At 44.6% G+C, this 22,805-nt stretch overlaps 1 pseudogene; it reads left to right on the top strand.

Moving 5' to 3' along the window:
- Nucleotides 1-4,908: 4,908 nt before the first annotated feature.
- Nucleotides 4,909-10,346, top strand: LOC119569588 (annotated as a pseudogene).
- Nucleotides 10,347-22,805: the final 12,459 nt, after the last annotated feature.

The following is a 22,805-nucleotide window of genomic DNA, read 5'->3' as shown; positions in this document are numbered from 1 at the left end:
TTTGTAATTTCTTTTCAGGAAAAAACACTAAGATTGTAGTAATTTTTTCATTCAGTGTCCTATTAACCCATTGCTGATGGTGGCATGTACGCACATGCCATGGCATGGGGGGCCCATTTTCCCCCGGGGGCATTTAACACATCCCTTTGGGGTGTATTATGAACTCCCTGAGTTTTTTTTTTAAAATCACGGCAAAAGATGATTTTTCTCCCAAATAAAAAGTGTGTTAAGCCCGGTTTTTAAACACTTTCTCCTTTTTCTCCATAAACCCAAAAAAAAAAAAATAAACTCCATGATGCTACCCCACTGCTTTATTTTATTCGACATAGACCGAATAATTTGATCAAGAAAGGAGTCTAAAAGAAAAAAAGTATCCTTTCAGTCTTGATTTATAATAAAGTATGGCAAGTAGAAAATTTTAGAAAAATAAAAACTAAAAAATAAAACATATCTTTGTAGTATTGGGAAAGGAAGGGGCAGGGGATGCTGGAAATTTGGCTTGAATGGCCCGCACATGATCGGGCGACGATATAACCCCCCGGGGAAAGGGCCTGGGCCTTAAAAACTACCTTTCCAAAAATGGGGTTTAAAGCCAAAAAGGGGGTAAATATGTTAAAATTAAAAAATTGGGCCCAAAAACCACTGAAACTTGTTTTAAATTTGGGAAAAAGCTGAAGAATAAAAATTGCTTAACATGGATTTGGATATGATTAGAGATTTGTTAAAAATCTTTTCCGGGTTTTCTAAGGGTTTTTGGTGATGGCCAAACCTTGTTAAGTCCCAAGGATCCTTTCTTTTTTGGGTTAAAAAGTTGTCTGTAAAGGGTTTCCCAAATTTTTCTTTTCAGTAGAATCTTGCTGTAATTTTTAATTTGACTTGCAGTAGGTAAAACCGGTGCAGACCTTTTTATATACTTGTATATCTTTATATTCTTTTTTGGAAAAAATGTAAAAATTTTGGTTGCCCAGATTTGAGTTGAGAAAAACCTTTTGGTCCATTGCCCATCCAAAACCCTTTTATTTTTTGGCAGAAGAAAAAAAAAGGGATTTTCAAAAGTTTTTAAAGAGAAATTTTAGTAAAAATTAACCATCGGGTAAACCTCTTCCAATTAAAAAAATTTTTTGGGGGGTTATTCCCAGATTCATCCAAATTTGGGGGCCTCTTCTACAAAAAATTTTACCTAAATTATTGGAAAGGAGATCTTTTAAAATGTTCTAAGTTTTTTTAGAAGAAATGATAAAATTTGGAAAAAGGTTTCCCCCCACTGGGGGTTTTTTTACCCGAAACCAACCGTGCTGAAATTTTTTTTTTCTGAAAAAGGGAAGTCCCAAAAATGGATGTAAAATTAAATGTTTAAAAAGCAATTTTTTTTCTGGAAAAAAAAAAAAAAAAAATTTTTAACATCAAATAGCTCCCAAAAAGTAAAGATGCTTTTTAAACCTACTTTTGGCCCTTTCTGATTTGATGGAATAGGTAGAAAACCCCTTTTTTTATTTACTTCAATAATTGGTGGATCCAAAAAATCCTTATGGGGCATGTCTTTATGATAAAATCTCTAGATGCCAAACCCTCAATAAAATTTATTAATTCCCATTGTAAAGGGGGTACTTTTGCAAGGAGGTAATTATCAAACTAATAGTTGGTTATTACAGACCCTTTGAATTGGGGGTTTAATCGGTGTGCTTAAGCGGGAAATTACGTAAGTGAAATCTTTATAAAATTTTCCCCAATTTGGTAAAATGATGAAAAAAAAAAAGGTTTCCCCTCTACTGAGGTTGCTTACCCACAACAAAACCATGCTGTAAAATTTTCTTCTGAGGAATTTTGGGAATTTGAATTGATTAAAATTTTAAAGTAAATTTTTTAACTATTATAGCTTTTTGTTTTTTTTTTTCAAAAAAATGAAAGGGAAAAAGATCGGACAAGTTCTTCATTTACTTGACTAAAATAATGGGCCTGCCCCTGTAAAAATTTGGGGCTACAGCACAAAAAAATTTAACCCTGGAAGTAGGGGGAAAGGGACACACAGTGTTGGGGCTCCCCAAGGGAAAGGGCCTAACCCTGTAGCCGTGTTTTTTTTTTTAGTTTTTTGGGGGTTTTTGGGGGGCAGTTCACTTGGGGAAGACATGACCCAAGGAGAATCAAAAAGTTTAAAGGGGAGAAAATTTTGTTTGTGATAATAAAAAATATTTCTGTATTATTTTTTTTTTTTGGGGGGGGGGGAAAACTTTTTTAAAAGGGATTTTGGAAAACTGTGTAAAAAGGGAAACTTATATAAATATGGGAAGGATCAGTGGAAAATGTGGCCTCCAATAAAAATTTATAATATAATGGAGAAAAGCTCTCTGGATCTAATCTTTAAAATAAAAGGGGAATTTTAGTTTTTTAAAGAAGTTTAAAAATGGAAAAACTGATAAAAAATTCTTTTGGTGAAGGGAAATAAAAAGGGTTGTTAGTCCCAAACACAATTAAATGGCCCATGGAATGACTGTTAACCTGCATAGATCTGTTTAAATGCGGGTGTTTTATGCGAACTTTTCTGTATAGAACAGTTTGTCATCAATAAAAATACCCGCATTGTTCTGGATTTTCTTTTTTGACATTGGGGCTTGCTGATACCAGTAGTAAAAAATGTTCTTCCAAAAATTTAAAAGGGCCCCAGAGATTAAAGGATTATGCCCCCTGATACCAGCACAGTACCCCCCCATTGCGGGACGGGGCCCACAGAATAAATGCTTTAGGGCCCAAGGACTTGACCAAAAACCTTTTTTAGAGGATCTTTAAAATTTGGGAAAGTTTTCCCAGAGTGCTGAAGCCCCCCCCCTTGATACGGGCATGCTTTATTTTGGGGCAAACATGTTGGTCCACTTAAAACCCCTTTCCCCCCACCCTCTAGTGACTCCCTCAGAGCAAATTGAAAGGTTGTGGGGCCTGGGAAGTTTGAGGCCCCCTCTAGGGAACTTTTCCCCAAACCCAACTCAAAAAATTGGGGGACTTCGTGGCACTGAGAAAACCTAATGTAAAAGGGGCACATACAAAGCCCAATGGCTACCACTCGGTAAAAGGCAAAACCCTCTTTTTGGGACAGGGAACATAGAGGGTACAGGGTGGTTTTTTGGGTTGGATGGCCCATTTGGGTTTGGGGAAATTTAAATTTTTGTTAGTTCTTTAAAGGGAAAAAATTGTAAAAAATCAGAAAAAAACTAGATTTTTGACTCGAAAATTAAATTTTTTTTTGTGTATTTTTGGTACAAAACAGGAAAAAAAAACATAGTAAGGAATTCTTAAAAAAAAAAAAAAAAAAAAAAAAAAAAAAAAAAAAAAAAAAAAAAAAAATAGTTGAATAATGGGCAACCCCCCTTTATAAGGTCCCAGAATTTTTGGATTACTTTGAAACCCCCGATCCAGCAAGTAAAAGCCCACCTTTTGGGTTTTTGTTTCCCTGGGTGAAGGCAACATTTTTTGAAAAAATTTAAATTTGGGAAAAATTGTTGCAAAAAGGGGAAAAAAACCCCTTTTTTCGGTTGTGTACTACATAAGTGCACAAATCAGAGGGTGACATTTGGGTTTTGTTCCCCCATACTTTTTTTTAAAGTAACCCCCCAATCCCCCCCCGCCCGTTGTTGTCATGGGGGGGCTTTGGAGGCGGAGACTGGACCCAACCCCGGGATCGGCCCCCTCGACTCGACCCAAATTTGCATGGGCTTTTTTTTTCCCCTTTCCCCCCTTTTTTTTTGTCCCTTAAACCCAAAACCCTTTGCTATCCCCCTCCAAGGGATGATAGCCGTGCTTGGGAAAAGGATTTAAAGGCGATTTTTTTGGGGAGTCCCGAAAAAAGGCCTGAGGGGGCCATGGGCACGGTATTCCCCTGATTTAGTTACCTAGCCCCCCTTTCCCCCAAGGGGGGGCCCGAGGGGGCCCTGAGGGGGATGTTTTTTCCCAAAAATAACCCCGGCTTTTCCATGGGGAGTAATGGAAAACCCATCCCCAAATATTAGGGCAATGAGCTTGCCCCTTTATCAAATAGCCCCAAAAGATGGGAAAAACCCCCCGATTCCCTGACCCCAAAGGGTCTCCTTTGACCAAAGGCTCCGAAAAACTGCAATAAAATAACCCCCCCAAACAAAACCTACTAGTAACCCTAGCCAAAAATCAAACCCCCTTTAAAGGGAAAATTTCCACCCCTTTCCCGGGTGCTCAACTTCAAAACCCCCTTACCCCCCCACCTCCCAAAATCAACCACCAAAATCCTCCTTATTAATACCTTCCCTTATTGCCCCACCTCTCCATAAAACCCACCCCCCTCAAAAACTACTCCCCTCTTCGTTTTTAAGCCCCCCCTTTTTCTACCCCCCATCCTTTTACAACGATTTTGAATACCCCCCTTTAGCGCAGCCAAATGGGCTGATTTTTTGTGTCCCCCCACAAACCCCCCTACTTGACAACTCCTTTTTCCAACAATGGTTTTTCCAAAAACAAGTAGGTAAAGTCTCTTTCCCCTACCGTCCCGACCGCCCCCGTCCCTTTTCACAGTAAATCCGAAAACCCCAAACCTTTTAGCATTAACAAAACTAAAAAGACCTATATGGTAACCCCCTCCCGCAGAACCCCCCCAACCCTCAATACTTGACCGGAACCGTTTTAATCTCCCCCGCAAATTGCCCAAACTATGACAAAATTGGTCCCGATTGTGGGGAAGACCTACTTTGCCTTTTCTCAAACCCATGGGTGCCCAAAATTAGTACAATGCTACTCCCTTCCCCCCCAGAGGGCATCGAAAGAAAACCCCCTAATATAGCCCAAAATTTTCCTTCCGTGACATGACCTTCCTTTGAAATTTTACTAGGAGGGGGCCCCCCAATTTCCCCTTGGCCCCTTGTTGTCGTGGGGGGGGTTAGGAGGGGGAGAATGGGGCCCAAAGATGGGCAACTCCCCAAACCCTTGGGGGGCTACCCTCGATCAACTAAATTTTTCATGGTCTTTTTTTTCCTTCCCAAATTTTCGTTTCTGTCCTTCACCAAACCCTTCTGCTAACCCCCCTCCCAAGGGGTAGGCCGTGCTGAAAAAAGGGGAAAGGCCCGACTTTGTGCCAGTCCTGAACGACTGAGGGGGCCCTGGGCACGGTAAATTTCCCCGGGTTTTTCTAGCCCCTTTCCCCCCAAGGGGGCCCTGAGGGGTGGACTGTTTTTTTTCCCCAAAAATAATCCAGGCTTACCCTGGGCCAAAACCAAAGAAAAATTATCTCCACTTTGGGGCAAAGGGCTTGCCCCTTTATCAAATAGCCCCAACGATGTAAACCCACCCGATTCCCCGACCCCAGGGTCCCTTTGACCCCGGCCCCCGAAAAACGCAACAACTACCCCTCATCAATGCCTTAAATAGTACAGTAGCCAAAAACCCCAACCTTAAAAAACATTTCCAAATCTCCCCGCAACGCCAAATTCTCACCTTACCCCCACAAAACCCCCAACATCAACCCCCCCTTTCCCCCTTATTAAAACCTTACAGCCTTATTCCCACCCCCATAAAACTACCTCCCCAAAACTACTCCATTTGTCACGACCCGGGCCCTTAACGACTACCCCCATCATCCCAAAAAATTTGAATACCCCCTTCACGCAGCCCAAAAGGGAACCCCATTTTTCGGGGGATCCCTCCCACACTCCCACTCTGACAACACCCTTTTTCTTCCAACAAAGGGTTTTCCCAAAAAAAAGTAGGGAAGTCTCTTTCCGGGAACCCCACCCCGGACCGCTCCCGTCTTTTCACAGTAACATCCGAAAACCAAGCTATAGCATTAACAAAACTAACAGAATTATGGTAAACCCCCTCCAACCCTTTAAAAACGGGAAAAGGGGGGGGAAAAGTTTCAAACTCCCAGCAAAATTGCCCAATCTATGGGCAAAGAATTTGGGCAGATTGTGGAAAAAACCTACTTGCCCTTTAAAAGACTATGATGCAACGTCAGTAAAAATGCTAATCCCCTTCCCCCCAGAGGTTTTCGAAAGAAAACCCAAATAAAAAAGCCAAAATTTCCTCCGTAAAATGACCCCTTTCCCCTTTTAAAGTCTAAAAATAGGAGGGGAAACCCCTCCCCGTTTGTAAAAACCAAAACCCCCTCCAAGTTTGTGCCCAAAAATTTTTGGGGTCTAGGACCCCAGCCAAAAAATTTTCCTTCCCCCACCAGATGCCCCCTATGTGGGCCCCAAACCCGGGCCCTACCCGATTAAATGCCCTGCACAATCACGCACATGGTTTCCCAAATGTTGGGGGCCCCAAAAGGGATTTTTTTAAAGGGGGTGTCCCCCTAAAATTTGAGTCTGAGGGGCCCAATCCAGATTTAAACTTGGACTTTACACTACGTGAAGCCAACAAGAAGCACTCCCCGTGTTTTTTTCTTTCTCCCTTTCTCCAAATAAAAATGCCATTCTACAAATTTTCCTAAAACCCCCCCCCTACATCAAACCCCCCTCTTTCTAACCCTACCCTTCCCCCTTCAAACCTTTTGCCATCCTAAAACCAGACACTCCAATCTCTACTACAGATATCTCAATCACCACCCCAACCCCAACCCTTTCCCCCCCCCTCCTCGCCTAACCCCTAACCCGACAGAAAAAAACGTTCCACCCCCCTCTTCCCCCACCAAAAAATCACCCCCACCCCCCCTTTACTCCTTTGCTTGAGACACCATTTCCCCTCTTCCCCCCCCCACAAAAAATCCTATATCCCCCAAAACTCCCAAAACCAAATCAGAAGAAGAAACCATTTTTGGGGGAAAAAATTTTAAAAATTCCTAATAAAAATGACACTTCCCCCTCCCAAAACTTACAATCCTGCCCCCTTCCCCCCTCCAATAAAATGTGATATCCATCCCCCCCCCCTAAAGTATCCCCCCCCCCACCCTATCCTCCCCACCCCCCCCCAAAAAAAGCCCTCCCCCGACCCCAACCCCCCCCCACCCTTTTTTCCCTCCCCCCTCCCCCCTATCCCCTTTCCCCTCCCTCCCGGGGTAAAACACGTGAATCCCTTATGTACAATATCCCCCTTCCCCCATCTCCTAATACCCCTCCTATAAACACCAACCCACACACCCTCCCATCTCGGGCCTCTCAGTCCTTTCCCCCCCCTCTAAACTTTTTCCCCCCCCAAAAAACAGTAAAATATAAATATCCTTTTTGGAAAATTTTGTGGTTTTCCGCTCCCACAAAAAGAACCCTTTGTCCTATCCTTTCCCCTTATAGCCACTATTGTATGCCCTTTAAAAAGACCTTTTAACACATCCCCAAAAACCCCCCAATTTTTATTTTGTCTTACCCACATTCCCTTTTTGTCTCATCCATACTTAAAATCAGAAAAAAACCTTATTCCAAACCCCCCCTTTCAAACCCAAAGTTTACTTTCACAGTTTTTAAAGTTCCCCCTTTTAAATTCCCCCACATCCCATTATCGTGCCCCCAAGTTTTAAACCCAAACCCCTACCTCGCTTTTTCCCCCTCTATCCCCCCTTTACCGACCTCCCAAACCTTTAGACACAAAAACCATTCTCTTTCCTCAAAAAGTTTTTTAAAATATCCTTTATCTAACTAAATCCCTTTTCCACAAACCCCACCCTAACCCTTTTTACTCACCAATTTTCCCTTTTCCCAGCTTAGACAACCCAATCAATAAATCAAAACCCCCCTTCCCCAAAAATTAATAATTTGTGCTTTCATGGCCTTTTGATGTTAGCACATTTCTCTTGCTTTTAACCAAAAAAAATTTAAAACCAAAAATTTCATAGGAGGAGAATCCTCCCTGGTTTGTCCATACCAAAAACCACGTCATGCCAAAAATTTTTGGCTTTTTGGGGCCCCACCAAACATTGCCGTTCCACAGCCAGTTTTCCCACTATGGGGCCCAAACCCGGCCCTACCCCATCTAATGCTCTGCCCCAATCAGGGACAAAGTGCCAAAATGTGGCGGCCCCATAAAGTATTTTATGGGGGCTGTCCCACCCACAAAATTTTAGTTGGGTAGCAAAATCTCGATTCAAAAATTTGGGCTCACACTACGTGAAGCCGAAGGAAGCACGTCGACGTGGTTTCTCTCTTACTCCTTTCTCCAGTAAAATCTCATTTATCCCCTTCTTCCCAAAAACCCCCCCCCTACCCTTAAACCCCCCCCTTCTAAAATCCTACCTTCCCCCGTCAAAAATCTTTTGCCTTCCTAAACCCCGACACTCCCAAACCCCTACTAAAGATACCCCAATCACAATACAACCCCAAAAACCTTTTCCCCCCTCCCTCCTTTGCACTACCCGTAACAGACAAACGTTTTCCCCCCCCTTTTTCCCCCCACCCCCCCAATCCCCTCCACCTTTCTTTGCCCCTGCGCTTGGGGGACACCAGTCCCCCTCTTCCCCCCCTCGCAAAAAATCCTTTATCCCCCAAAAAATCCCCCAAACAACTCCCTCAGAAGAAAACAGAAATTTCTTAATGAAAAATACACTTAACCCTAAATCTTACAACTCCTGCCCCCCTTTCCCCAAATCCGTAACTGCGGGTATCCTTTCCCCCAACCCATATCCCCCCTAACCCTATCCCCTCCCCCCCCCCAACACAAACCCAAACCCCCCCCCACCCCCCACCCCCCCCCCATTTAAACCCCCCCAATCCCCTCTATCCCTTCCCCTCCCTTTCCCGGGTACACAGTTAATACCCCTTTGTCAAAAAGTATCCCCTTCTCAGACCCCCATCTCCTAATTTCCCTCCTAGTAAACACCAAAACCCCCCCACCTTCCCATCTCAGGGCCCTCAATCCCTTTTCCCCCCTCCCAGCGGGTTTCCCCCCCCAAAAAACTCCAACCCCGTACACAAAATTTTATCACTAAGTATAATATCCTTTTATTGGAATATTTCTGGTTTCCGCCCCCCACAGAACCCCGACCTTTTTAAAATTTCCCTTTCCCTTATAATCCTACTATTGTATGCCCTTTAAGAGACCTTTCCCTTTCACATCCTCCCAAAACCCCTCCCCAATTATAAATTTTCGCTTTCCCCTTTTCTTATGTCTCTTTCCCTACTTTTTCTTCTGCTTTCCCCACCTATCCTCCCTTTCCCGACCCCAACCTATCAGCATTTCCCTTTCAGAATCCCCCACTTTTTTTGGGTTTTAACAACCCTATTTTCTTTCCCCCAAAAAGCTACTTCCTTTCATCTAATCAACTCCCTTTCCACAACCGACCCCAAACCCCTTTTCCCTCGCCAATTCCTTTGCCCAGCTTAAAACAATTAATCACTAACTCAACCCCCCCTTCCCCAACATTAACTTAGGCTACAGGGCCTTAGATGTCTACACATTTCTCTGCTTTTTTAAAAACCCTTAACCTTTACCTACAGGGGCTCATTGGACCCCGGAGATTTATAGTTTTTGGAAATTTTTACTCTCACAGGAAGTCCAAGTTCCAGAAGCGCGCTGCTTCTATGGTTTCCAGATTGCAATGGAGAACATTCACAGTGAGATGTACAGTCTTCTGATTGATACATATGTTAAGGACCCTACTGAACAGGCAAGGTTGTTCAATGCAATTGAGACCCTACCATGTGTGAGGAAGAAGGCTGACTGGGCCCTAAAGTGGATTGCTCATGAGACTGCCTCGTATGCTGAAAGGATAGTTGCCTTTGCTGCAGTAGAGGGAATTTTCTTCAGTGGTTCATTTGCTGCTATTTTTGGCTAAAGAAACGCGGTCTTATGCTGGTTTGACTTTCAGCAAACGAATTGATCTCTAGGGACGAGGGGCTCCATACTGACTTGCATGCCTGATGTTCAAACATTTGGTAAATCGTCCTTCAAATGAGAGAGTCCGGGAGATTATTCTGGATGCTGTTAAGATGAGCAAGAGTTCCTGACAGATGCCCTGCCCTGCAACTCATTGGCATGAACTGTGTCCTCATGAGGCAGTACATGAGTTTGTGGCTGACCGATTGCTCTTGGAAACTGGGATCCGAGAAGATGTTCGTGTTGAGAATCCCTTTGACTTCATGGAGAATATTTCACTTGAGGGCAAAACCAACTTTTTTGAGAAACGTGTTGGAGAATACCAAAAGTGTGTGTCATGTCAGCTCCTGAGCAAAGGCACTTTACTCTTGATGCTGACTTTAGAGGGTTATTTCTTTCATTATTTATTTTCTTTTCCATTCCTTATTTTCAATTTCTGAATAGTAAAAAAACATTGCCAAAGGTGTAGTGTCATGTCTTCTGTGTTTAATGCATACTTCTGTTCATTCTCCATCTCAGTCTGTTTCTAACTCTTCCTTCCTTATCTGACCAAATTGGTGAGTTTTAGCTTTCATTCTGTCAGTAACTTTCCTCCAATATCTATTTTCAAAACTATTCCTTTTTCTAATTTTAATTTTCAAAAGGACAGTTCTTGCTGTTTTGGATTAAAATGTGTGGACAGGTCTGTATACACATGGAAGCAATAATGTGTGCAATTACATACATTTGCTGAAAAAGCTTTAGCCACGTACACATACAAGTGTATACATGGACACACGTGTGCTCCTAAATCATCCAGTAAGATTATAAACACCTGTGTGTGTGTGTGTGTGTATATATATATGTAATTATATACACACATGCATAAGCGTACATATGATTTCCTTTTATATAAAAGGCTTCATGTTTTATTACTGAGAAGTGATTTTTTATTAAAGGTAAAAAAAAAAAGGTATATGCAAGAATTTTATATGAATTTTTATATGAAAAAATAAAATAAACCTTCAATATGATATATTATTTTCCCCATGAACTAAGACAAAAGTAAAACATGAGGGTAGAAAAGCTGTAACATGGAAGTAATAAGTAAAATAATTCAGCATATACTTGCCTAAGACACTCAAAAGGGGGGGGGGACACATTCAGGTAATAGCTAAAATATTGTTTAAAATTTGCTTTTTTTTTTTTTTTTTTTCCCTAATACAAAAATATTTCTTTAGGACTGGCAGGACTAGTCTAGATCAGGTACAACTTACAGGGTTGAAGTAATACAAATAAAAAAAAACTATATCTTACAAAGCTTTGTTTACCTCCCCCCTCCCCCAATCCTTGCCCATTGTTGTGGGGGGTTAGAGGCAAGGTCTGAACCCAATGCTGGGGATCTACCCTGCCTTAGGCCTCAGGCCTCGACTCCACAAATTCCCTCATGCTTTTTCGCTTCCACCCCTTCCCCCCCAAATCCCTTCCCCATTTTGTCGTGGGGGGGCTTAGGAGGCGGAGGCGGAGTCTGGGACCCAATGTGGGGAACTCCCCAACCTTGGGACTCGGCCCTCGACTAAAACTAATTTGCATGGTCTTTTTTTTTTCCTTCCCACTTTCTTTCTGTCCCTTCACCAAACCCTTCTGCTATCCACCTCCTAAGGTGTGAAAAGCCGTGCTGAAAGGATGAAAGGCTGATTTTGTGCCAGTCCTGAACGGCCTGAGGGAGCATGGGCACGGTATTCCCCCTGATTTGTTACCTAGCCCTTACCCCTCAGGGACCCTGAGGGGTGGACTGTTTTTATCCCCAACATAACCAGGCTTACCATGGCCAGTAATGAAAACATATCCCACTTTTAGGGGCAATGAGGCTTGCCCCTTTATCAAATATCCCCAACGATGTTAAACCCACCCGATTCCCTGACCCCAGGCTCTCCTTTGCCCACGGCTCCGAACACTGCAATAACTACCCCCTCATCAATGCCTACTAGTACAGTAGCCAACAATCAACCCTTAAGGAACATTTCCACTCTTCCAGCATGCTCAACTTCAACACCTCTATCCCCAAACTCCAACATCAACCACCCCATCCTCCCTTATTAATCCCTACACCCTTTATTGCCCACCTCTCCATAACACTACCTCCCTCAACACTACTCCATCTCGTCACGCCCCCCCCCTTTCTCTACCCCTATCTCTACAACAATCTTAAATACTCTCTTTAGTGCAGCCAAATGGGACCAATTTTTCGTGATCCCCCCACAGCCCCCCTACTCTGACAAACACCCTTCTCTTCAACAATGTCCCAAAAACAAGTAGGTAAAGTCTTTTTCCGTAGCCGACCCGACCGCTCCGTCTTGTCCAGTAACATCCGAAAACCAAGCTATAGCATTAACAAAACTAACTGACCTATATGGAACCCCCATCCTTGCAAAACCCCCATCCAACCTCAATACTTGCACCGGACAGTTTCAATCTCCCAAGCAAATTGCCCAATCTATGACAAAGATGGTCAGATTGTGGAGAAGACCTACTTGCCTGTCTCACAGACTATGATGCAACATCAGTACAATGCTACTCCATTCCCCCAGAGGTCATCGAAAGAAACCCACTAAAAAGCAAAATACCTTTCCCGTAGACATGACCTTCCTTTAACGTCTACATGGGAGGAGAATCCTCCCTGTTCGTCCATCCCAACCTCCTTCACGTCAGTGCCAAAATTGTTGGCTCTAGGACACCCAGCAAACATTGCCGTTCCAAAACCAGATGCCCACTATGTGCCCAACCTGGCCATACCCGATAACTGCCCTGCACAATCACGCACATGTGCCAACTGTGGCGGCCCCCATAATGTATTTTATAGGGGTTGTCCCACCTATAAATTTGAGTCTGAGGTAGCAACCTCAGATTCAAATTTGGACTCACACTACGTGAAGCCAGACAAGAAGCACGTCGACGGGTTCTCCCTTAATACTGCTCATTCTACCAATTCTCCTAAACCCAACCCCCCCACATCTAACCCCCCTCTTCTACCTCCTACCTTTCCCCCGTCAAACTCTTTTGCCATCCTAAATCCAGACACTCCAAACTCTACTACAGAACTTCAATCACCACTACAACCCCAACACCTTTCCCCCCTCCCTCCCGCACTACCCGTAACAGACAGAAAAAAACGTTCCACCCCCTTCCCTACCACACAAACACCCCCACCTTCCTTTTCCTATGCTTTAGACAACCCGTCCCCTCTTTCCCCCTCACAAGAAATCCTTTATCCCCCAAAACTCCCGAACCAACTCAGAAGAAGAAATCATTGAAAAATATTAAGATTACCTAATGAAACTGACACTCAACCTCCAATCTTAAACTCCTGCTCCTTCCACACCCAAGTAATGCTGATATCCATCCTCTCCTAACGATATCCCCCCTATACCCTATCCTCCTACTCCCTCCCAACACAGCCCATCCCCCCCGACCCCAACCCGCCCACATTAACCCTCCCACCATCCCCTCTATCCTTCCCCCTCCCCCTTACGCACGTGAATCCCTTATGTAACTCATTAACTCTCATAAAGTCAATACACACCCCCAGACACTCCAATCCCACACATCTACTGCCGTGCCCACGTTTGAAACAACTCATACCTCTGCTTTCCCCACCTACCCCCCTTCACCGACCTCCAAAACCCATCAGACATCCTTACAGAATCCCACACTTTTTTCTTTAACAACCTATCTCTTTCCTCAAACGCATACATATTTTTCATCTAATCTAACTCCTTACCATACCCGACCCTAAAACCCCTTTCACTCACCAATTCCTTTTCCCAGCTTAGACAACTAATCACTAACTCAACCACCCTTCCCCAACATTTAAATATAGTGCTAATGGCCTTAGATGTCTAGCACATTTATCTGCTTTTAACCATAACCATCTACCCAAATTTTCCTAAACCCACTCCCCTCTTCTACTCCTGCCTTCCCAGTCAAACTCTTTTGCCATCCAAAAACCCCGACACTCCAATCTCTACAACAGATACTCCAATCACCACTACAACCCCAACACCTTCCCATCCCTCCTCGCATACCCGTAAAAGACAGAACAAACGTTCCACCCCCTCTTCCCTACCACACAATCACCTCCACCTTCCTTTGCCCCCATGCTTTGGGCACCAATCCTCTCTTCCCCCCCATAAGAAATCCTTATCCCCCAAAATCCCCAACCAACTCCTCAGAAGAAACTATTGAAATATTCAAGATTACTTAATGAAAACTGACACTCAACCTCCAAATCTTACAACTCTTTCTCCTTTCACACTGCAAGTAACTGCTGATAAACCCTCCTCTCTAACGATATCCCCCCCACACCCCATCCTCCTAACCCCTCCCAACACAGCCCCTCCACCCCGACCCCAACCCCGCCCACATAACCCTCCCACCATCCCTCTATCCCTTCCATTCCCTCCTGGATACACACGTGAATCCTTTTGTAACCCTCCCACCATCCCCTCTATCCCTTACACACGTGAAACCCTTTTGTCACAAAATCCCTTACCCCCTCCTAGTAGAACACCAACTCCCACACCTCTCCCCATCCCCGGGCCTCTTGGTCCTTATCCCACCCTCTAGCTGCTTCCCCTCAAAATCTCCAAACGTACTACAATCTATATCACTAAAGTAAACTATCCTCATTGGAATATTCGCTCTCATAGACCTGACCTTTGTCATATCCTTTGCCTTCAAGAGACCTTTTTACACATCCTCCCAATCCAATCCCCCAATATCATTGTCTCTTCCCCCCATTCCCTTTATGTCTCGTCCATACTTACTCTGCTTTCCCCACCTATCCCCTTCACCGACCTCCCAACCTATCAGAATCCCTTTCAGAATCCCACACTTTCTGTTTCAACAAGCTATTCTCTTTCCTCATACATACCCTCCATCTAATTAATCCTTACCCCACCCGACTCTAACCCCTTTTACTCACCCAAATTTCCCTTTTCCCAGCTTAGACAACTAATCACTAATCAACCACCCTTCCCTAACATTAACTATAGTGAACAAAAACCTTAGATGTCTAGCACATTTATCTTGCTTTAAACCCTTTAAACCCAAAAAAAACCAATTCCACCCCTTTTCCCAAACCCTCTTCTTTTCCTACTTCGGGGTTTTGAGACCCCGTGCTAAAAGGGAAGAAAGGCTGACTTGGGGCCAAATTTTATTTGTCACCCCTTTAATGGTTAAGGGTTTAAAAAGAAAGTTTAAATGTGCAGACATCTAAGGTAATGTAGACTAATTTAAGGTTAGGGAAGGGGGGTGGTTAGTGATTAGGTGCTAAGTGGGAAAAGGGAAATTTGGTAAAGTAAAAAAGGTTAGGGGGTGTGGTTAAGGAGTTAGTTTTAGAGAAGGTTTATGTTTTGGTTTGAGGAAAGAAAAAATAGGTTTTTTAACCCGAAAGTGGGGGATTCTGTAAGGATGTTGATAGGTTGGGAGGTCGGTAAAAGGGAGGTAGTTGGGGGAAAAAAGTAGAGGTAGGGGGTTGTTTAAAAAAGGGTTGGGCAGACAATGGGTGGGGGTTTGAAAGGGAACATTACATAAGGAAAAAGGGGGTGGATCAGTTTGTGAATCAGAAGGTTTTTGTTAGACGGGGTGGCCAATGCGAAAGGGGGCCCAGAGGGTCCCCCAAACGTCTTTTCTGATAAAATGGAGGGGCCCAGGAGGAGTTTGTTTGTTTTACAGAATGTAATTTTTTAAGTGGGGAGGTTGCCCAAAAAGTTTGCCATCGAGAAAAAAAGGTTTTAAAGTGGGGTTTAATAATGTGGCGGGGGAACGTGGGGAAACGGGGTTTGGTATGATGGGGACCAGGGGGCGTGGGGTAGGGGTTTTCTGCCTTTTTCTTTGCCGGGGCCCAACAGGTGGGCACCCAGAAAAAATTGGGATTGTTTTTGGCGTATGGACAGGTGAACAACCATTTTGGATTTTAAACAAACAAGGGGGGGGTGGTGTGTATTGATTTTATGAGAGTTAAGGATTTACAGGGCAGTAAAAATTGTAAAAAGGAAGAGGAGAGGGAGTATATGTTTTTTGAGCAAAAAGGAGGAGCATTTTTTAAAGTAAGGGGAAAATGGTTCAGGGGGAAAAAAAAATTTTTTAAATGTACGATTTGGGGAAGATTAGTGTAAAACCAGCCCGGAGGGGTTTGGAGCCATCGGTATATGGGAATACTAGGGAATGGTGGGGGGAATGGTAAAGGAAAGGGTTTGAGAAGGATAGTAGGGGGAATTTTGTTTTTGGTGGGCGGGAAAAACAAAAGAGCAAATATGGGGAATGAGGAAATAAGCCATGGAGGGACTGAATGGACAGAGAAGGGGGAGAGGTTGGAGATGGGGAAAAAGGGGGAAATGGGGGGAAAAGGGTACCCAAGGGGAGTGGAGAAAGGGTAGGAAAATGGGAGATGAAGTTTGGGTTTAAGAAGTGGGGATTGGGATTTTAGTTAGTGGGGGAATGTTGGTGGAATCGAACATGGAAAATTTGGAGAGAGAAAAGGGGCACGACGTGGGAAAGATAGAGATGGTAGCCTAAATTCAGTGACAGGTCTAACTGGCGAGGAGCGAAAGGGCCTAGTGCAAAGCGAAAAACCACAGTGATGGTTTGATAAAGATGGGAAGGGGGAAAAATTTGGGGCAGGGATTAGATAGGGCACCCAATAATCAAGAGGGGGAAGAGGAAAAAAGTAACATGAAGATGATGGAGATTTTTGCGATCTGGGGCCCCATGATATAGGGAAGATTTTTTAAGATTCGAAGGCGGCGGAGAGCTTTTTTTAATGTGTAGAATTGGTTCTCGCCGGGACATTTTGAAGCAAAAATGACCCCTTTAGGAATTTGCCAGGGGAAAACGGTTTTGGAGTGGAGTGCCATATGGGAAGAGTGGGGGTGGGGGCCCCTAAATGTTGGCGGGGAAAAAAAGGAATGGGGAAAGATTTAGGGGTTAAAAAAGCAGAGCCGGGTTTTGTGGCCCAGTAAGAAAATGATGGGATTGCAGATTGAAGAAAAAAAAATTGGTAAAAGGTTTTTTTGGGGGGGGGAATGTGCCAGGGGGAAAGATGGTTAAAATCATCAAATATAGTGAAAAGGGGCTCCTGGGGGTTTAAAATGGAAAAATATCTTTTAACGCAAAAAGGGAAAAAAAAAGGGGTACTGACCCACTGCCTTGTGGGAAAACTTCGATTGAGGAAAGAAAGAGATGTGGCAAAAGGCAATTTGCCCGGGAAAAGGCTTTGGAGAAAAAGGGATTTTATGAAGAAAACCCAGTTCCCGTATGCCTAGGGGAAGGGAAAATTTGGGTTGGAAAAAATTTTGGTACCCCCCCAATGTGGTTCATAGCTTTTCTAGCCCCAAAAAATTTATAGCTAGTACGGATCATGGCGGAAAAGCAGATGTATATAGTCTCAAAAGAGAAAGGGGGGCAGCGGGGTTTTTGGGCCCACGGAAAAAAAACCAAATTTGGAAGGAGAGAAAAAGTTTTGTGAAATAAAGAAAACCACTTTAAGCGGAAGTTCCCCCATTCGCTCTAACAGTTTGCAAAGCACTAGTAGTGCGATGGGGGATAGTCTGGGGGGACCGGGATTCCCCGATTTTTTGATTTTCCCCGGGAAGGGGAAAAGGTAAGAGCTTCTCCCAATTGAAAAAAAATTTTCCCTGTTTGCCAATATTGGTTAAAAATTTTAAAAGGAAGGATAAGGAGGAAGATGGGAGTTGCCGGAGAAAGGGTAGTGGATCCCGTCAGGGGTTTTCAGAGTTTTTGCGGCACGTTTGGGCAGCAATGACTTCAGGGGAAAGAAAATGGAGCATTTTTAAGGACTCAGTTTGAGGAGGGGTGAAGGAAGGGGGGTAATTTTTGGGGTGGCCCTTAAAGAAGAGAAATGTGGGGGAAAGGGAAAAACCAACTGCCCTGGCTGAAAAATTTCCCCCAGTTCATTAGCGTTTGGGAGGATCAGAAATGGGGGTTTATCTCAAAAATTGGGGGAGGGGGGCAAAATTTGGGGGGGATTTTGCCTGATAGGGGAGGGTTTCCCAAAAATTTTGGGAATAGAGAGAGGATGAATTTGAGGGAAACAAAATTTCGCCTTTTTCTATTTTTTTACTAACCCGGATTGTAGGGACGAAGATAGGCAAGCTTTTTAAAAGGGAGAAAAAGGGTTTGGATAGTTTTTGGAGTACCCCTTTTGTAGGGGGAAACTGTTCCAGGCACTTTTTTAAGGGCGAAGGGTTTTAGTGCAATCAAAATTTCCACCTGGAACCCACTTTTGGAGGTAAAAGGTCTTGGGGTTTGGGGGAAAATAGGGGATGTCCCGCTCTTAAGAGGTTTTTTTGGAAACATATTTTTCTGAAATGGAGGGAGGGAGGAGGGGGGGGTAGAAAAAAACAGAATTAAAGTAAAAAGTATCCCCGTGGGCCTATAAAAAGCCCCAGCGGGGGGAGAAAGGAAGTGGTAGTATGAAGTGGGAGAAAGGAAAAAGGGAAAAGGGGGTCAAAAGGGGGAATTGGTCAAGAAGGACAGGGGAAACAAAAATGAAGAGAAGGGGAGCATAGAGAGAGGTAAAACCCATAAAAAAACATTGCGTGGTTTGTAGTGGGGCGTTTAAATTTTTAAAAAATATTAAAGTAAAGGAATTTGGGGGAAAAAGGTGGTTAAAGTGGAAATTTAGATTTAAAAAGCAAAAAAAGCCCAAAGGGGGGAAAGGGGAGAAGTAAAACGGAAATCACTGTACCCAAACGATGAAGGAAGATCGAATAACTTTTCGGGGGGACTTTGGGTTTAAAAAGGGAGGGTGACATAAGGGTTTTTGATTAAAGTATGGACGAGGACTTTAAAGGGAATGGGGGGGAAGGAGACAAAAGAAATTTGGGGAGGTTTTGGGGATGTGTAAGAAAGGTTCTTGAAGGCAAAATATGGGAGGGGGTTATAAGAGGAAAGGGGAAGGGAAAAAAAGGTGGGTTTTGGGGGAGGGGAAAAACCGGAATTTTCCAATAAAGGGGATATTTTATATTTTACTGATATAGATTGTAGTACGTTTTGGAGTTTTTGAGGGGAAAGCGGGCTAGAGGGGGGGACAAGGATTGAGAGGTTGAGATGGGAGAGGGGGGGGTTTGGTTTTTTACAGGGGGGGTTTATTAGGGATGGGGGGTTTGGGAAGGGGATACTTGTGCCCTAAGGGATTCACGTGTGTATCCCGGAGGGAGTGGGAAGGGATAGAGGGGATGGTGGGAGGGTTAAGTGGGGGGGTTTGGGGGCGGGGGGGTGAGGGGTTTTGGGGGGGGGAGAGGGTAGGGGGTTGGGGGGGGTTTGTTAGGAGGGGATGGATATCAGAGTACTTGGAGTTTTGGAAAGGGGCAGTTTAAGATTTGGAGGTTGAGTGTCCCGTTTTCATTAAAGGGAAACTTTAATATTTTTAATAGTTTTTCTGAGGAGTTTGGGGGGGAGTTTTTTGGGGTAAAGGATTCTTGTGAAGGGGGGGGAAAAGAGGACTGGTGTCTCAAAATAGGGGGAAAAAGGGAAGGGGGGGTGTTTTTTGGGGGGAGGGGAAGAGGGGGGGGAACGTTTTTTTGTCGTTACGGGTAGGTTTCAGGAGGGGGAGGGGAAAGGGGTTTTTGGGGTTTTGTGGTGTGGGGATCGTAGTAGAGATTGGAGTTTTTGGATTTGGATGGCAAAAAAAGTTTTATGAAAAAGGTAGGAGGAGAAAAGGGGGATTAGTGTTTGGGGGGGGGTTTTGGAGAATTTGGGAGAAAGAGCAGAATTTTCTGGGGTAAGGAGTAAGAGAGAAACCAGGTTTGACGTGCTTTCCGTAGTGTAGTCCAAATTTGGGGAAATTTAGAGTTGTACCTCAGACTCAAAATTTTTAGGGGGACGCCCCATTAAAAACATTTTGGGGGCCGCCACAGTTGGGGAATTACGGATTTTTGCAGGCAGTTTGATGGGTTGGCCAGGTTGGGAAAAAGTGGGGATTGGGGTTTTGGAAAAGGCAATGTTTGGCTGGGTGTCCTAGGCCGGGCCCCAACCCAATTTTTGGGATTTACGTGGAGGGGGTTGGGATGGACGAAAAAAGGGGGGGATTCTCCCCTATGAGACGTTTAAAGGGAAAAGGGAAGTCTACGGAAGGTTTAAATTTTGGCTATATTGGGGGTTTCTTTTTAGGGCCTTGGGGGGAAAGGAGTAGCATTGTATGGTTGCCATAGCTGTTTTGGGCAGGCCCAAATAGATCTTCTCCCCAATCCCGACCAATCTTTATAGATTGGGCCCAAATTTTTCTTGGGAGATTGAAACTGTTCCCGGGGCAAATATAGAGGGTTTGGGTGGGTTCTGCAAAAGGGTGGGGTTTCCATATAGATAGGGATTTTTTTAATGGTATAGCTTTGGGTTTTTGGAGTTACTATGACAAGGGGGGAGGGGGGAAAGGCGGCTACGGGAGACTTTACCCAATTTTTTTTGGGGCCCCTGTTGGGAAAAGGGAAAAGGGGTTTTCGAGTAGGGAGCTTGGGAGGGATTTACGAAAAAACCCGGGGCCCCTTTTTGGGTGCGGCCCAAAAAAAAAAGGGGTATTCAGATTGGGTTTTAGAGTAGGGGTTTGTAGAAGGGCGGGGGGGGGTGAAAAAGTGGAAGGGAGGGGGGGTTTGTGTTTGGGGAGGTGGGCCCAAAAAGGCGGGAAGGTTAATTTTAAAAAGGGAGGAGGGTGGGGGTTGGGTTTTGGGGGGTTTGGGGGGTAGAGGTGTTGAAGGGTTTAGCATGTGGGGGAGTGGAAAAAAGTTCCCTTAAGGGGTGATTGTTGGTACGTACTAGTAGGCATTTTTAAAAGGGGAGTTATTTCAGTTTCAGAAACCCTGGGCAAAGGGGGAGCCGAGGAGGGTCGGGTTTGGGGTTAAAAAACGTTTGGGGGTTTTTTGAAAAAAAGGGGCAAGCCTCATTGCCCCAATAGTGGGGATTGGTTTTTTATTTGGCCATGGGAAGCCTGGAAGGTTTGGGGGTAAAAAAAAGTCCCCCCAGGGTCCCTTGAGGGGGGAAGGGGGTTTTGGGAACTAAATCAGGGGAATCCGGCCCAAAGGCTCCTAGGCCGTTTAGGACTGGGACAAAGTCAAACCTTTTATCCTTCAGGGACGGGTCCACACCTTAGGAGGTGGTTTGCAGAAGGGTTTTGGGGAAGGGACAAGGAAAAGAAAAATGGGAAGGAAAAAAGACCATGCCAAAAAATTTGTTGAGTGAGGGGTTTAAATTCCCCCCGGTTGGGGGGTTTTTTCCCTCATTTGGGTCCCAGTCTCCGCCTTCTAAGCCCCCCCCCACGACAACAACGGGCAAGGGATTGGGGGGGTCTAGCCTTAAGTGGCCCCTGGGGAGTGGATTGTTTCTCTCCAACATACTCCAGGCTTACCATGGCCAATAATGAGGATGTTATACCCTTATTGGGGGCAAGTAGTCTTGCCCCTTCATCAGATAGACCCACCAATTCAAACTCTCCCAATTCCTCGCCCCCTGGCTCCCCTTTGATCACGGCTCCTAACACTGTAACTACTACCCCTTCCTCAATGCCTACTAGTACGTTATCCACCCAAATCAATACTCAATCTCCAGGAAACATTCCTAGTATCTCAACATGCTCAACTTCATCACCTACTTCACAATCTTCAACTACCCCATCCTCTTTTATTACACTTTACAACCTTATTGGCCATCTCCATAAACTACCTCCCTCAAAATACTACTCTACACGCCCGTCCTTCTACTACCCCCATCTTTACAAACATCTTACATACTCTCTTTAACCCAGCCAATTAGGACATTTTTCGTGATCTCTCCCACAGCTCCCTACTCTGACAACTCTTCTCTTCCAGCAATGCCCCTAAAACAAAGTAGGCAAAGTCTCTTTCCGTAGCCGACCCGATCGTACCATCTCGTCACAAGCTATATAGCATCATCAGCTCTAACAGATCTGTCCCGGGAACCCCATTTCCCGCAGATCCTCGCCCAACCCTCAACACTTGTACTTGAACTGTCTTATCTCCCTAGCGAACTGCCTTTCTATAACAAAAAATGGTCAGATTGTGCAGAAGAAATTACTCGCCTGCCTCACGATTATGATGCGATATCAGTATAGTGCTACTCCATTCCTCCCAGGGGTCTCGTAAGAACCCCACAAACATTAAAAAAATACTTACGTAGACCCCACCCTTTCCCCTTTTGGTTTACATGGGGGAGCATTTCTTCCTATCTGACGCAAATTTAAACCCCGCCATTCAGTGCCAAAATTGTTGGCATTTAGGGCATCCTGCCAAATATTGCCATTCCACAACCAGATGCCCTGTGTGTGCCCACCCTGGTAATACTCGATCCCAAAATGCTTTGCAGTCACGCACATGTGCCAACTGTGATAGTCCCATAATGTTTCCCTTTTATGAGCTGCCCCACCTACAAATTTGAGTCTGATGTGGCAACTCTCAGATTTTTAAAATTGGACTCTCTCTATGTGAAGCCAGACAGAAAGCACGTCGACGAGGTTTTTCTCCCAGTCCCTACCCATTAAGTTGTCACTCTGGCCCCTCCCCCGTCCCTCCCCTGACATTCCTACACCTTCCTCTATTCGTATCCCTCCTCCATCCTACCTCCCTACTTCTACCTCCTACCTTTCCCCGTCAAACTCTTTTGCCATTATAAACCCAGACACTCCCAAACCTTTCTGCAGCCCCAACACCTTCCCCTCTCCCCCCCCGCATAGCCGCAGAGACAGACTAAACCTTCCACCCCTTCTACCATACATCGCCTCCACCTACCTTTGCCTCTATTCTTCAGACACAGTCTCCTCTCCTTCCCCCCAAAACTCCCCCAAACCCAAATCCTTTACAGAAACTCTTGAAGATATTTAAAGTTATCTACTGGAGTCCCAAACTGCACGAAACCCTCATACACCTCAAACTCACAACCCCGCTCATTCACCTCATCCCTTCCTCTACTCCTTCAAAACGCCTATCCCCACAGCCATTCCCCTAGCTCCAGCTCCACTACATTAACCTCCCCCTTTTCCA

This window comes from Penaeus monodon, unplaced genomic scaffold (genome assembly GCF_015228065.2).
Source record: "Penaeus monodon isolate SGIC_2016 unplaced genomic scaffold, NSTDA_Pmon_1 PmonScaffold_1680, whole genome shotgun sequence".
NCBI classification, from domain to species: Eukaryota; Metazoa; Arthropoda; class Malacostraca; order Decapoda; family Penaeidae; genus Penaeus; species Penaeus monodon.
The sequence above is the reverse complement of the archived record's forward strand: the minus strand, read 5'-3'. Positions and strand labels throughout refer to the sequence as shown.